The sequence below is a fragment of the Ictidomys tridecemlineatus genome, chromosome 3, assembly GCF_052094955.1.
Source record: "Ictidomys tridecemlineatus isolate mIctTri1 chromosome 3, mIctTri1.hap1, whole genome shotgun sequence".
NCBI classification, from domain to species: domain Eukaryota; kingdom Metazoa; phylum Chordata; class Mammalia; order Rodentia; family Sciuridae; genus Ictidomys; species Ictidomys tridecemlineatus.
This window is the reverse complement of record NC_135479.1, coordinates 54,882,026-54,896,041: the sequence shown is the minus strand read 5'-3', so window position 1 is coordinate 54,896,041 and position 14,016 is coordinate 54,882,026. Positions and strand designations below refer to the sequence as shown.

Sequence of the window (14,016 nt, the reverse complement as noted above, 5' to 3'; positions counted from 1 at the left end):
AGGTAGATGCAAAAGTTTGGAAATCACTTAGTGGTGATGGATGCACAATATTGTGAAGGTACTAAAAACGGCTGAACTGTATGCTTCCAAATGGTTAAACTGGGGAATTTTATATTTTGTGTAGTTTACCTCAATTTAAAAAATATGAGACAATAGCATATACTTTATAAAGTTTTATGAAAATGAAATAAGTTAATATCCACAAAAGGCCTGGGGTGATGGCACACACCTATAATCCCAGCTGCTCAGTAGGCTGAGGCAGGAGGATCACAAGTTCAATGCCAGCCTCAGCAACTTAATGAGACCCTGTCTCAAAATTAAAAAAAAAAAAAATGGGGGTGGGGGCGGAGGGATTGGAGTGTAGCTCAGTAGTATGGCACTTGCCTGACATGTGTGAGGCCCTGGGTTCAATCCCCAGGATTGGAAAAAAAATCCATAAAAGTATTAAGAGATCTACATGTACATTTCAACTAATAATGTTAGCTTGCAGCCAGCAGCAATAATTAGAACAGGAAGATGAAACTGGAAGGGGGACTTGAAGGGGCACAAGACCAGAAGGTGAGACACCAACCTCCCCAGGAATGTTTCTGCACATATATTTTGTCCTCAGGAGTTTGCCTAAGCGGTTAAAGTTTTGATTGCTTTGATTCTTTTTGAAGCACCGTTTCTTTCAAAGCTACTGCTCGGCTTTGTTGAGTAACTCATCACAAACAATTTCTCACCCAGACTTCACACTGGATGGCTTGAGAAGATATTGCACCTGCAAGAATATCAGTCTCCCCTTCCTTATTCCAGGTTTCTTTTGACCCTACAGTTAGGACACTTGAGAATCTTGGTAGCTTGGTTTTTCTGGCTACATACCATATTTGATGGCACAGATCTTGTTCGTGTGATAAGATCTTCAGTATCAGTCAGGGTCTCCACCAGCAAACAGAGCATTGGTGAGTTATGGGAGAGTGATCTGACCACGCACAACTGTTGGGGGAGTGGGAAAGTAAAGGTCTAGAGGGAAGAGAGAGGACTAAAGAAGGGATTCTAGTGCATTTAATTCCATAAGCCAAACATGTACAGCCCGCAAAGTGGGGCTGTAAAATAAAGAGTACACAGTGGGGTACTGTAGGAAGGTAACTTCCTATAGTTCTATAGGTAGCTTCTGCCAGTATCATATGGATCTACCTCCAAAATCTGCTGATAAGCTCAAGGTGCATAGTGGTCCACAGGTGCAGAAGTTGGGGGCGGGGGGACTGCTGGATGCAGAGAGAGCAGAATAAGAACAAGCTACATCCTCAATGATCTTCACAAAGGCCACTGTAAACTCTAACCTAGAACCAGACAAGGAAGGGGTCTCTGTGAAATGTAGCTCCAGCTTCTCCAAGTGGGTACTGTACAAACCATGACACATTCCTAATCTCCATAATGGATGTGGGATCTTGATTAGCATAGAAAAGTCAGTGTCAAGATGTGGTTTCCAAGAACTATGTGGAATTTCATGCCCTCCTCACTCTGTGATGCTTTTGATTGGGGAGTCCTTGTGTTAGGTATGTCAATTAGCCATGAACCGGTGGGTAGAGGAAAAGAACAATGAAGATAAGCACCATTAAATCTAAGCACCAGAGTTCCAGAGGCAGAGCCCACCTGCCCAACCCATGCTAGTGGCCGGGAATTCTGGGGGAGAGCCGCCCCATGCCTGTGTGGACAGCCACCCTGCGCTGGGCCTCCTTATTCACCAAAGCGTGACTCCACAGCCCTAAATCAGGATACATATGGGCTTTGAGGCTGCCACCACCATGAAACCGGGATATCACCACTTCTATCAAGAGACAACAATAATGATCCTGGTAAGACATCACCAAGGTCCCTGTGGCCTGGCTGCCCCAGAGGTTTCTCTACTAGGGGTGCTAACAACTATCCTGTTGCTGAGGTAACAGGGAGTCTTGCATGGGGTTGCCTATCTCTTGTTTCTCCTACTAGCTGCTAACTTCTTATGCTCACCCTCTCCGTAGTCATATAATCTAATACTTCCATATTCTCACATCCTACCCTTAAAGATATCAGCCAACCCCCCAGACTCCCCTTCCACCATCAGAAACTGCAAACCTATTGCCTATATGATTTAGGATAACTGAACTCATCATTTCTGTTTAAAATGACAAAACTGTAAGTGTAAAAATAGAAGCTAACTGATATATGGCTGCACTTTGGGTTCGTTAAGTGCTGTAATATTGATCTCACCCTTAAAAGTGAGGTATTGATAACCTGTAGGGACACTATAAGACAATAGGGCAGAAGCTATAGAACCTTAGATCTACACTCAAGAGAGGAAGACACTTAGACATCATGAAAAAACAAGGGAGAAGTGCCACAAACAAACCAAGACACTACAACAATAGAATCCATAGATAGTGCAGTCGATAAAATGTCAGAGAAGGAGTTCAGAATATACATAACTTCAAAGATTTGAGAATTAAATAATGACCTAAGTGAGCAGATACAGGCAAAAACCGATCACTCCAACAAAGAGATAACAGAACAAATACAGGTGACCATCTATCACACTAACAAAGAGATAAGGGAGCAAATATAGGTTGCAAGAGATTATTTCAAGAAAGAGATAGAGATACTGAAAAAAAAACAATAGAAATCCTCAAAATGAAAGAAACAATAAGCCAATTAAAAACTCAATAGACAGCATCACCAACAGATTAGACAACTTGGAAGACAGGACCTCAGACAATGAAGACAATATACAATCTTGAAAATAAAGTTGACCTCTCAGTGAAGATAGTAAGAAACCATGAATAAAACATCCAAGAATTGGGGGATACCATCAAAAGACCAAATTTAAGATTTATTGGGATAGAGGAAGGTTCAGAGATTCAAACCAAAGGAATGCACAATCTCTTCAATGAAATAATACCAGAAAATTTCCTAAGCCTGAGGAATGAATTGGAAAATCAAATACAAGAGGCCTATAGGACACCAAATGTACAAAATTACAACAGATCTACACCAAGAAATATTATAATGAAAATGCCTACCATACAGACTAAGGATAGAATTTTAAAGGCCGCAAGAGAGAAAAATCAGATTACGTATAAGGGAAAACCAATTCAAATCTCAGCAGATTTTTTTTAACCCAGACCCTCAAAGCCAGAAGATCTTGGAACAACATATATAAAGCTCTAAAAGATAGTGGATGCCAACCAAGAATCTTATATCCAGCAAAGTTAAGCTTCAAATTTGATAATAAAATAAAAACCTTCCATGATAAACAGAAGCTTAAAGAATTTACAGCAAGAAAGCCTGCACTATAAAACATTCTTGGCAAAATATTCTACGAGGAGGAAATGAAAAACAACAATGAAAATCTAATCACTAAAAAAAATCCAGGAGTAATAAAACTGAAAAATCAAGGAATCTTATCCAACAGGCAAGCATTTAGGAAGGAGATGTATAATGCCCCACTTTCCCCATGCTGTAGAGAATTACAATCCCTTGGCAGAATTGTTACTTAAAATCTTGGGGACCCTAACAGAAACAGATGGGCAATGGAGAAGGGGTCTGGTATGTCAAGAACCCCTACCCACCAGCTAAGTTAATTACAATCTCTCAAGGGGCACTACAGTTTCCAGAAAATGTCATAATTATCTATTGCAACCAAGTTACTGGAACCTTCCCTTATTACTGAAACAATGTCACAACCGTCCAAAGACCTTGTCAACCAGAATATGAAGACCCTGACAAAGAAAACTTGCTGAGGGCTATCCAAAAGGAAAACAAACCAACTAAAGGGGGCAGGGAAATTGAGGTAAGAACAAGGGATTCGGTTTCCTTAAACACTTCAGCCCTGTGAGCACCAAACCATCCTCTCTTTGAGGTCATCTGTGCAGCCCCGACATTGTGCAATCCTCTCCATCCTGTTAATTCTCCTTACTACTGTTTCAAACCCTTTGCTCTTTCCCTTTGATGGTCATATAGATTGACAGTTTGCTTTCTCATTAGGTATATAGAGAGAATGTCTATCCTTGGCTAAGTGACCATTGTCTACCATTGTTGGATATAAACATTTAAAAAACAAAGAAGGAAGGGTGGGGTTTCCTGCAGAAGAAGGTAGAGGCAGCACTGAAATTCTTGGGTGGGTGGCTGTGGCGATGCCCACACAGGCTGGGAACAGCCTGCCTTCTGCTCTCACCAGTTCCAAACAGCCTGTCCTTCCTGGGGGAGCCAGTCACTCCTCCAGCCCACCTGAGTCAGGCCCATCCCACCTACCGTGGAAAAAGCTGGGTACAAATTAATTCTTTAAAAGCAACCAAACAACAAAGCCACATATCATTCATACCTACTTTTTATACCCCCACCACCCGTAGACAACGGAGCAGAGGATGATGAAGAGGATGAATTTGGAGAATATTGTGGATTTTCAGAAGTGAACCCTTCTAGCACAGGATTTGTTGATTTTGATATCACTGATTATACTGGTCCCAGGGATGAGTTGGTGCTCTCCAACTATTTTATACCAATTCATGATTTTTCAGAAAACATAGATAGCCTTACAAGCATTAAGTCAGTCCATTAAAAATGGTCCTGATGAGACAGTACCATTGAGACTGTCGATGAGACTGCTGAATTTTCCTACTCCTGTGAAAAGGCAGTCTGATGTTTTACTTTCTACCAGGAAAGAAATCATTTCATCTAAAACCTTAGACACTCCCATTGATGGCATGGAAAGTCCAGGAAATTTAAATGAAGTAAGTAGAGCAGAGACAGAATGTTGAGAAACACTCAGAAGTTTCTCTCCAGGAGATTTTAGAACTGATAAGTCTAACCATCATCAGATCATGCTCTTAGGCCAAAGCCTCCTCCTCTGGAGATTCTAACTGGGTTTGCAGGGTTGGAAACTAAATCCTCAGGGAGGAGATGATCTGAACAATGTAGCTAATTCAAAGAAACAAAAGCCTCTGAGCACCCACAGCCCTGAGTGTATTTTAGACTTTGCACCTAGTCCTGGGAGGAATTTGCAGATTTTACCATATTTTCCAAAAGGAAAGGATACAACTAGAAGAAATGAGATGTGAAGTTTTAAATGATAGTGATGCACTAACTATTCGGGAAAGCAACAAAATGACCGGAGCCAATAAACTGAATTCTGTAAAGAAGTGTCTTTGAGTAGAAGCTTTGATGATAAAGGAGGCACTGATGGAGAGGATCAGGTTTGTTTCTGAAATAAGCTTAGAGACTCACAGAGGTTTCAGTGTTGAAAAACAAGGACTTCCTTTGAACACTGCTACAGGATGAATTTTTAAATTCAAGTATTCAATCAAATGCTTGGAGTTTCGTAGACTCAGCTAATTACTCAGAAGCCTTTAGGAAAGAGGGAGGTAAAACTGAGGGAAATCTTGATTTATTTACTTCAAAATGTGCTGACCTGTGCATAGATTCTTTTAAAATTTGTGAACGATGAAGAAGTTGGTTCTTCCAAAGAAGAAAGGAGAAAGTTTAGTAATTCCCAAAGCCTAAACATTGATCCTATAGAAGAAAATGAGTGTAAAGAAATGACGATCATAGCCATGACATTGTCACTTGCATCAATACTAATGAGGATGACTTTGGTGATACCACTCTATCTCTGGTAACTGGTATTCAAGATTCAATGAAGGCCTGGTGCAGTGGCACATGCCTATAATCCTAGCAGCTTAGGAGGCTGAGGCAGGAGGATCTCAAGTTCAAAGCCAGCCTTAGCAAAAGCTAAGCACTAAACAACTCAGTGAGACCCTGTCTCTAAATAAAATACAAAATTGGGCTGGGGATGTGGCTCAGTAGCTGAGTGGCCCTGAGTGCAATTCCAAGTTAAACCCTGTCACTTTCAAGAATCCTCAGAGCACTTTCCACACTTTAGAGAACCAATTGATGAGTTTGGAAATTCTGCTTTTTGCCAAGTGGAAATGAATCAAACCTAAAACAGACTTCCGATGGTTTCTCAGACGAATGTCAGTTGGCAAGGAAGTCTAGTGGAACAGCTGTGCTTCTCAATACTCGGATGACTTTGCCGACTTCAGTTCAGCTGGTCCTAGCAAAGTTGCAGTTTGGAATGCTTTGGGGATGAACAAAAAGCATGGTTGTTCTTGGGCTGCTTTTAGAGACCAACAGCCACTGAAGTGCATCATTGAAAGTAAGTCTGGCAGTTCCATTGGACAGATGAAAATATCGATACTCTGGAAACACTCTGGATGAACAGCATCCCTCTAGCAACTTCCAGAAGAGCAGTTAGTTGCTAGTGGTCATTTCCAGGAGTCAGCCACTTCCATTCAGACAGCTTTTACTGAAACCATCTGGAGCTAAGTTTTAAGGCACCTTTTTCTTCCATATTTGTCCGTAATGCTGAAAAGGAAGTTACTTCCCTGAAGCATTTGCTGGAAACAAGCACCTTGCCAATAAAAACATGGCTGGTGGGACTGCAAACTGGTGCAGCCAATCTGGAAAGCAGTATGGGGATTCCTTGGAAATCTGGGAATGGAACCACCATTTGACCCAGCTATCCCTCTCCTCGGTCTATACCCAAAGGACTTAAAAACAGCATACTACAGGGTCACAGCCACATCAATGTTTAAAGCAGCACAATTCACAATAGCTAAACTGTGGAGCCAACCTAGATGCCCTTCAGTAGATGAATGGATAAAAAATGTGGCATTTATACACAATGGAATTTTACTCAGCAATAAAAGAAAATAAAATCTCGGCATTTGCAGGCAAATGGATGGTGTTACAGAAGATAATGCTAAGTGAAGTTGGCCAATCTCAAAACACCAAATCCCAAATGTTTTCTCTGATATAAGGAGGCTGATTCATAGTGGGGTAGGGAGGGGGAGCATGGGAGGAATAGACAAACTCTAGATAGGGCAAAGGGGTGGGAGGGAAGAGGAGGGGGCAGGGAATTAGCAAGGATGGTGGAATGTGATGGACATCATTATCCAAAGTACATGTATGAAGACATGAATTGGGTGTCAACATACATATACACAAACAAAGATATTAAAAAATTGTAATAAGAATTGTAATGCAAAAAAAGACAAAGTACATGTATAAAGACATGAATTGGCGTGAACATACTTTCTATACAAAGATACGAAAATTGTGCTCTATGTGTGTAATAAGAATTATAAGGCATTCCGCTGTCGTGTATTTAAAAAAATAAAATCAATTAAATAAAGAAATTTAAAAAAAAAAACAAGGGGAGTCGTAGCTGGAAGTGAGAGCTATTGGCTATGTGGACCAAACTATTAGATATCCATGATGCATGTGACTTGAGATATCAGTGGGGCAGTTCCCATAGCAACAAGAAGCTTTTGTGTTCCTTGGGAAGGGACACCCAGAACATTGTCTTTATGGGCAATCAGAAGCAGCCTGTTAAACTGCCAATGAATGCAACAGGATTGGGTATATTAGAGCCCACTAAGAATCTATTGAAATCCCCTCTCTGCTGTAGAAAAAAAAATAATAATGGTTTCCATTGGTCAGAACCACCATGACACCATAGATGAACACACACCCCCTCTGATCAATTCCAGGGTCTCTACCCCACCCAATGGACAGGTGTAGCAGAGGCCTTTAGGTGGTATAAATCTAGAGTTACATGAGTTAGCGACTTTTAAGCTGGAAATCTCTACCTTGAGCTTCAAAGTGCCTGATGGATTTGAGAGACTTATGTCCACAGTAGAGAAGATAAGCACTTTTACCAGGAAACCAAAAAGAGAAGCACACTTGATTGAAGAAGCTATCGGGGTGGTCACCAGCCTTCCTGATAGGACACTCATGCATGCCCAGGTATTGATGTTCCCAATCACAGGAATATCGTCCTCAAGCTCCCAAGAACAAGATAACTAATGTAAAATGGACAACTTCTATTGCTTTTCCTCTCCTCTATCCCTTCTGTAACATCAAAAGCATACCTGCTCTAATTAATTAAACAAAACCCAAGCTCAGATGATTTGTTGGTAAGCTGCACTACAAAGGAATACGAAACCAGGCATATTTATTTACATACCAAAGTTCCACATTTATATGAGAAAAAAATGTAAATAATCAGGAGCAAACATTTGTGTTGCTGGGGTGCATTCATTTATGTCTTTGTGAAATACACTGGTAGTGCCCTTACAACATGTTTAAAATTAAAAAAAGAAAATTAAGAACTCAAAGCTGGGCATGGTAGTGCATGCCTGTAATCCCAGCAGCTCAGGAGGCTGAAGCAGGAAGATCGTGAGTTCAAAGCCAGCTTCAGCAATTTAGGGAGGTGCTAAGCAACTCAATGAAACCCTGTCTCTAAATAAAACACAAAATAGGGCTGGGGGTGTGGCTCAGTGGTCAAGTGCTCCTGAGTTCAACCCCTAGTACCCAAAACAAAACCAAAACCAACCTCCCCCCCCAAAAAAAACCCCTCAAACTTCCATCATCTATGAAATCCCCTCTAGTTTTTTCATATAGAATCACCTTTGCTATCATAAATAAGCTCCAAATTTCCTGTTTAATTTTTTAAAAATTTCATTTGTGGTGTGGTTTTTTTCAGATCTGGTTTTGTTAACAATTTTAGGCTCCTTTTGAATCTTAATAATCTCACATATTGCTTTTAGACCTTTTCCAAATTACTTCATCAATTGCTCTTTTGTTCTAGGGCATATAGATTATTGTTAGAACTTCATTAGAGGGGTTTAACAAGATTGTGTCTGTTTTAAATCAGTTTGATTTGGAGAAGGACCAAATTATATAAATGCATTACAAGAAAATTCCCTTGCTACTGATTTTTTTCTATTGTATCACTAGTTTGAGGATTTTGCACAGTGTGAAATGATATAATCATAGATTATTCTGGTTTAGGCTGTATGCAGTGTAAAAACTAGGGTTTAAATGTTTTGGGAAATTCTTATGAAAAAAAAAGAGACACATGCAGAAGAAACTCTACTAGATTAGTATGCATGCCCAAAGTCTTGAGATTTTATTATTCAATTTCCTTTTAGCTTACACAAAAATAAAATAATTTTATTTTTTATGAGGGATTGAACCCAGGGATCCTAAACCACAGAGCCACATCCCCAGCTCTTTATTTTTATTTATTTATTTATTTTGAGCCAGAGTCTTCCTAAGTTGCTTTAGGCCCTCCCTAAGTTGATGAGGCTGGCTTTGAACTTGCAATCCTCCTGCCTCGGCCTCCCAAGCCACTGGGAAAAATAAAATAATTTAAGGTGAAAACAATTTAAAATTTTTTTAGAAAATATATATAGCATTTTTTAGATAGCATGACTGTACATGTATGAAATTCAAATATTTGAATTGAAAACTATAATTAATAATAATATAATTAATATTAATAAGATAATTGGATAAAGTAATTGGAAAACTGGATCCAAGATGCATATATTTAAAAGAATATCTTTTATATAGCTATCAATAAATACTTAAAATGATATATTTTAAAAGTTCCATTCACTGTGAAATATTATATTATTCCTGTAATTTTAAGAAGAAAAGCATAGAAGCTACATCTTAAAATTTATAAAATTTACTGAAAAAAAAATCAAGATTCAAACATATGGAAATGATGATAATAATAATGGCTAGCATTAACACAGTAGCTACAGAGCAGATATTACAGTTAATGCTTTACTGACCAGTTTTTGGATAGCAATTCTAAATGTCACCAAACGTCCATTTTCACTAAATTAATGTCTAAATTGACTGCCATTTTACTAGATTCTCTACAGGCATTTTTTAATTGCATGTACTACTTTAAATTTTCATTTGGCAGAATAAATGCATTTGGCAGAAAACGGCTAATAAAGCAAGCAGGAGAAAGCTATGAGGAAAGCTGTCTTATCAGGCATCAGAGCATTATAAAGTCAATGTAATCGAATCACTATAGTGTTTTATAGAAATAGTCAAGCAGCTGAGAGAAACAGACATGAGAACCTAAATTAGGTCCTAGAATATATGCAGTTTTGATGTGACAAATGCAGTGTTTTAATTCAATGGGAAAAGAATGATTCATATTTAATAGATATGCTTTATGGAGTTTGGGCATAAGGAAAGTGGATTAGTAGGAGATACCTGGACAGGTATGTCCAAAAACGGCACATTTTGCAGTAGTGTGTGTTGAGGGAAGGGTAGAAATGTCAGAAAGGGGATTGTCAAAAGGAGGAGTACAAAGGGATCACAGAAGCCCTGCCTTCTTCCATGAGAAGAGGAGGCAGGCTGAGGGGGAATGGCAGAATCATCCTTCCAACTGCAGCATGCACAGTCTTTCTTCTTTTAAGCTAGGGGCTGAACAAGCAAGCCCAGAGTCAGGGATATGACTATCCCCACAGGAAGGTGAGAAGTCCCACTGTCCACCCACATGGAGCCACCACTCTGGAACCTGAGAGCAACAATGTATCTGTGACCCGCAGAAGTATCTGAATGAGGTCAAAAGATACTTTATTCCAAAGCACAGCATACAAAATATCCACATTCTAGTCTACTTGAGTGATTTGCAAGTTATAATAAGATACACTGATAAAAGAAGGTATCATATGTGCACATTATATCTATGCTCTGCTTCCACTTCCAAAGACCTTACATATTTGAAGTGATGAGTGCCTTTTGCATGCTAATGATTGGACTGGTGGCTGGGGACCCCTAGATTGGTTCAAGCTGGGGGCATCACCAGAAAGACCAAGGTATGATTAGAAGGTTGGAAATTTTAGCTCCACCTTCAGCCTCCATAAAATCCCAAAAGGGTTCAGAGAGCTTTGGGATAGCTGAACATGGAGGTGCATGAAGGGTGGGGCACCCAAAAAGGACATGGAAGCTCTGTACCCCTTCTCCCATGACTTGCCATATACATCCATTCATCTGTATCCTTTGTAACATCCTTTAGAATAAATGAGCAAATAGGTTTTCCTAAATTCTATGAGCTTATTTAGCAAATCCATCAAGCATGATGAGGGTATCATGGAAACCACTGATTTATATACCCCCAGTTGGTCAGAAGTTAAATGACAACCTGCTAGTTTTGATTAGCTCCTGAAGGGAGGGGGCAGTCTTGTGGCAGTGAACTCTCGTTCATGGGATCAGATGCTAGATCCAGGTACATAGTATCAGGATTCAAATGAATTAGAGGCTACTCAGGTGCTGTCCACTGGAGAATCGCTTCATGTTTGGGAAAATAAACCTCCATACACCAGGTATCAGAAGCTTGTGTTGTTAGAGAGGACAAGAGTAGAAACAACATTTTCTCCCCCAATCTCTAATAATTCTCCATCGAAAAATATGTAGAACAAATCAAGTGACCTCAAGACTGTACAAGGAGCCCGAGTAACCAAATAAGGGTGCTTGAATTTTAACCACAGTAAATTAAAAACAAATCAAGTGCTGAAAGTAAAAATCACTTTCTCTTCTAGAAAAAAAAAATCACTTCTAGAAAAAAAAATTCTCCCAAAATTATAATGCAAAATTCTCCCTTAATTTTTCATTATGCTTGAACCAAGCAAATGATCTCACTCAAACTTCTTGGTCACACCTTGGGGGAGCTTAATGTTTTTGGTACTTCTAAAATGAAATTAATCCAATCCTAAATCAGTAGGAAGGGTCCTCAAAAGACTAAGAATGGAACCACCATGCCAAACCACTCCTCGGTATTTATCCTAAAGAATCAAAGCTAGCATGCTGTCGTGAACCATGCATACCCATGTTTATAGCAGCACAATTCACAATAGCCAAACTATGGAACCAGCCTAGGTGTCCATCAGTGGATGAATGGAGAAAGAAAATACAGTATATATATATACACAATGGAGTTTTATTCAGTCATAAAGAAAAATGAAACGATGTCATTTGCGGGAAAATGGATGGAACTTGAGAACATTATTATGTGAAGTGAAATCAGCCAAACTCAGAAGGGTCATGGGTCCTGTGGCTTCTCTCATGTGAAAGCCGTAGAGGAAAAAATAAATAAAAGAAAAGGTGGCGGGGTGGGGGAGGATCTCATGAAAATAGAAAGGAGATCAATTAGAAGAAAGGGATCAGGGGGAAGGCAGAGGAAAGGGAACAAGGAAATACAGGGGAGTGGGAGTGGCCCAATTATATTGTTATATTTGCGAATTTGCAGATATGTAACAACCAATCCCACGATTAGGTATGACTGTAACGCACCAATAAAAAAAAAAAAAAAGCAGACATAAAAAGAAATTAATCCAATCCAAAACTTCCACATGTGTCACTTTGCAAATGCACAGAAAGGTCATTCCTAAGAGATGTGTTCCTTTTGGTCACTGAACCCCTCCCCATCACACAAACATCAGATTCTGATGAAGCTGTCCATCAAGTAGCTTTGCCTTCTGCACCGCAGGGTTAGGAACATCACCAAGACTGGACACGAGACCCAGGCAAGAACAATCTAAACCCTTTGGAGGGATGTATATAGATGCCAGCAATTTTTTAAAATTATTTTTCTTCAGAGAGCAAGGGTCTTAATGGCAACATAAGCTTTTGCAGTAATGGGGGTTGAAGACCCAACAGGAGGACAATATTCTGTCACCACATGGGACAAAACCTAATTAAAAATAAATGCAGGGAGAAACAGATCTCTGAGTGGTGGGGAGTGACAGTCACCAACAAAGAGAATTCTGAAGGCAGTAGAGAAACCTCTGTAGGCCTCCAACCAGCAGTTTGATCTACCCTAAGACCTTGGGTCCTTTGAGTTAATCACTTTCCTTTTATTTACTAAACTGATGGAATTTCTGACATTTTTTTTTTATCTTAAAGAGCCTCAAGTAGGTGGACCAATAAGAGATGCATTTCTTCTATGGTGCAAGACCCCCACCCCCTACCCCATAGGCACACACAAAATATAGACCAGGTAACACTTTCTACAGAAATAGGTTTCCCTAAGCAAAATCAGTCGCCCCATGTCACTCTCCTGAAGCCACAAAAGAGCCCGGTATAGACTGAGCAGGAGGAAAAGAAGAAAGCAGGGTTTCAGCTTTGCTGGGGGTCGGCCTGTGGACTTCCCTCTGACTGGGTAGAAGTCTCCCAAGAAGAAATGAAATTGCATTGCCCTGGGCTTTTTCTAAAACTTCCAGAAAGCTCCAAACTTTCTTTTGATTATGTGCAACTTTTGAAGCTGCCCAAACCTGTGTCTTTAAAAGACAAATGACATCTACAGCTTCCTCCTCCCCTCTGTGCCTTCCCTAAAACTGCTAATTCTTCCTACCTTGGTTAATTCACTTGTCCCCTTATCTTTTTTTTTTTTTTTTTTTTGACTTTTGAGCTTGCCTTAAAACCACCAGGGTCCCCCAGCTCTAATGCAGAGAATCAGTCAAGAATCAAGTCGGTCCCAGGAACAACTTTTATTTCTAAAATTTAGAATTTGAAGTACACCCCCATCCCCCACCCCCCTTCCCCTCCAGTCAGAATCCTGCCTCCCCCACATGCATGCTGCGGGGAGAAATAAAACCACCACCTTTCACTCCATGAAAAATCTCTCTATCCTGAGCCAAAACTCTAAGCTTTTGGGAGTGAGGTCCAGGACATGCTTCATTCAGCCCCAATTAAGTCTTTCTGTTGCAAAGTCTCTTAATCAGTGCTATCTGTCATGGCCCAAGCTTGGCCAGAACTGGGTCCAGAGTCTTATTCCTTCCAAGTAGTTCTTTGTACCCAAGTATTCAGTTTTTCTTGTGCATTTCCCCATGTGGTTCCAGATCATGGTAGAGTTTTGTTATTATTATACCCCAAGCCCATAAACACTGGAGGAACTATGCTAGGAGCAACCACAGAATCACAATCCAAGTGCTTATTACTTAGTCGATGGCAAGCACCTGCTATGCCACAGTACAACTTTCAGGCAAAACCAAATAGCAAAAGGGACATTGGCTTAGTGCTTCCTTCCTCTTCAAATTATATTTGATCAGATTTTCAGGGCAGGCCCCAAACTACCAACCTAATTGCAGGTGCAGAGCAAGCAGACGAGAGACATTTGATCAGTCCTCCTGG

The 14,016-nt window shown here is 40.0% G+C and overlaps 1 pseudogene; it reads left to right on the top strand.

Moving 5' to 3' along the window:
• Positions 1-1,763: 1,763 nt before the first annotated feature.
• On the top strand, positions 1,764-7,881 carry LOC101959165 (aftiphilin-like; annotated as a pseudogene).
• The last annotated feature ends 6,135 nt before the right edge of the window (positions 7,882-14,016 follow it).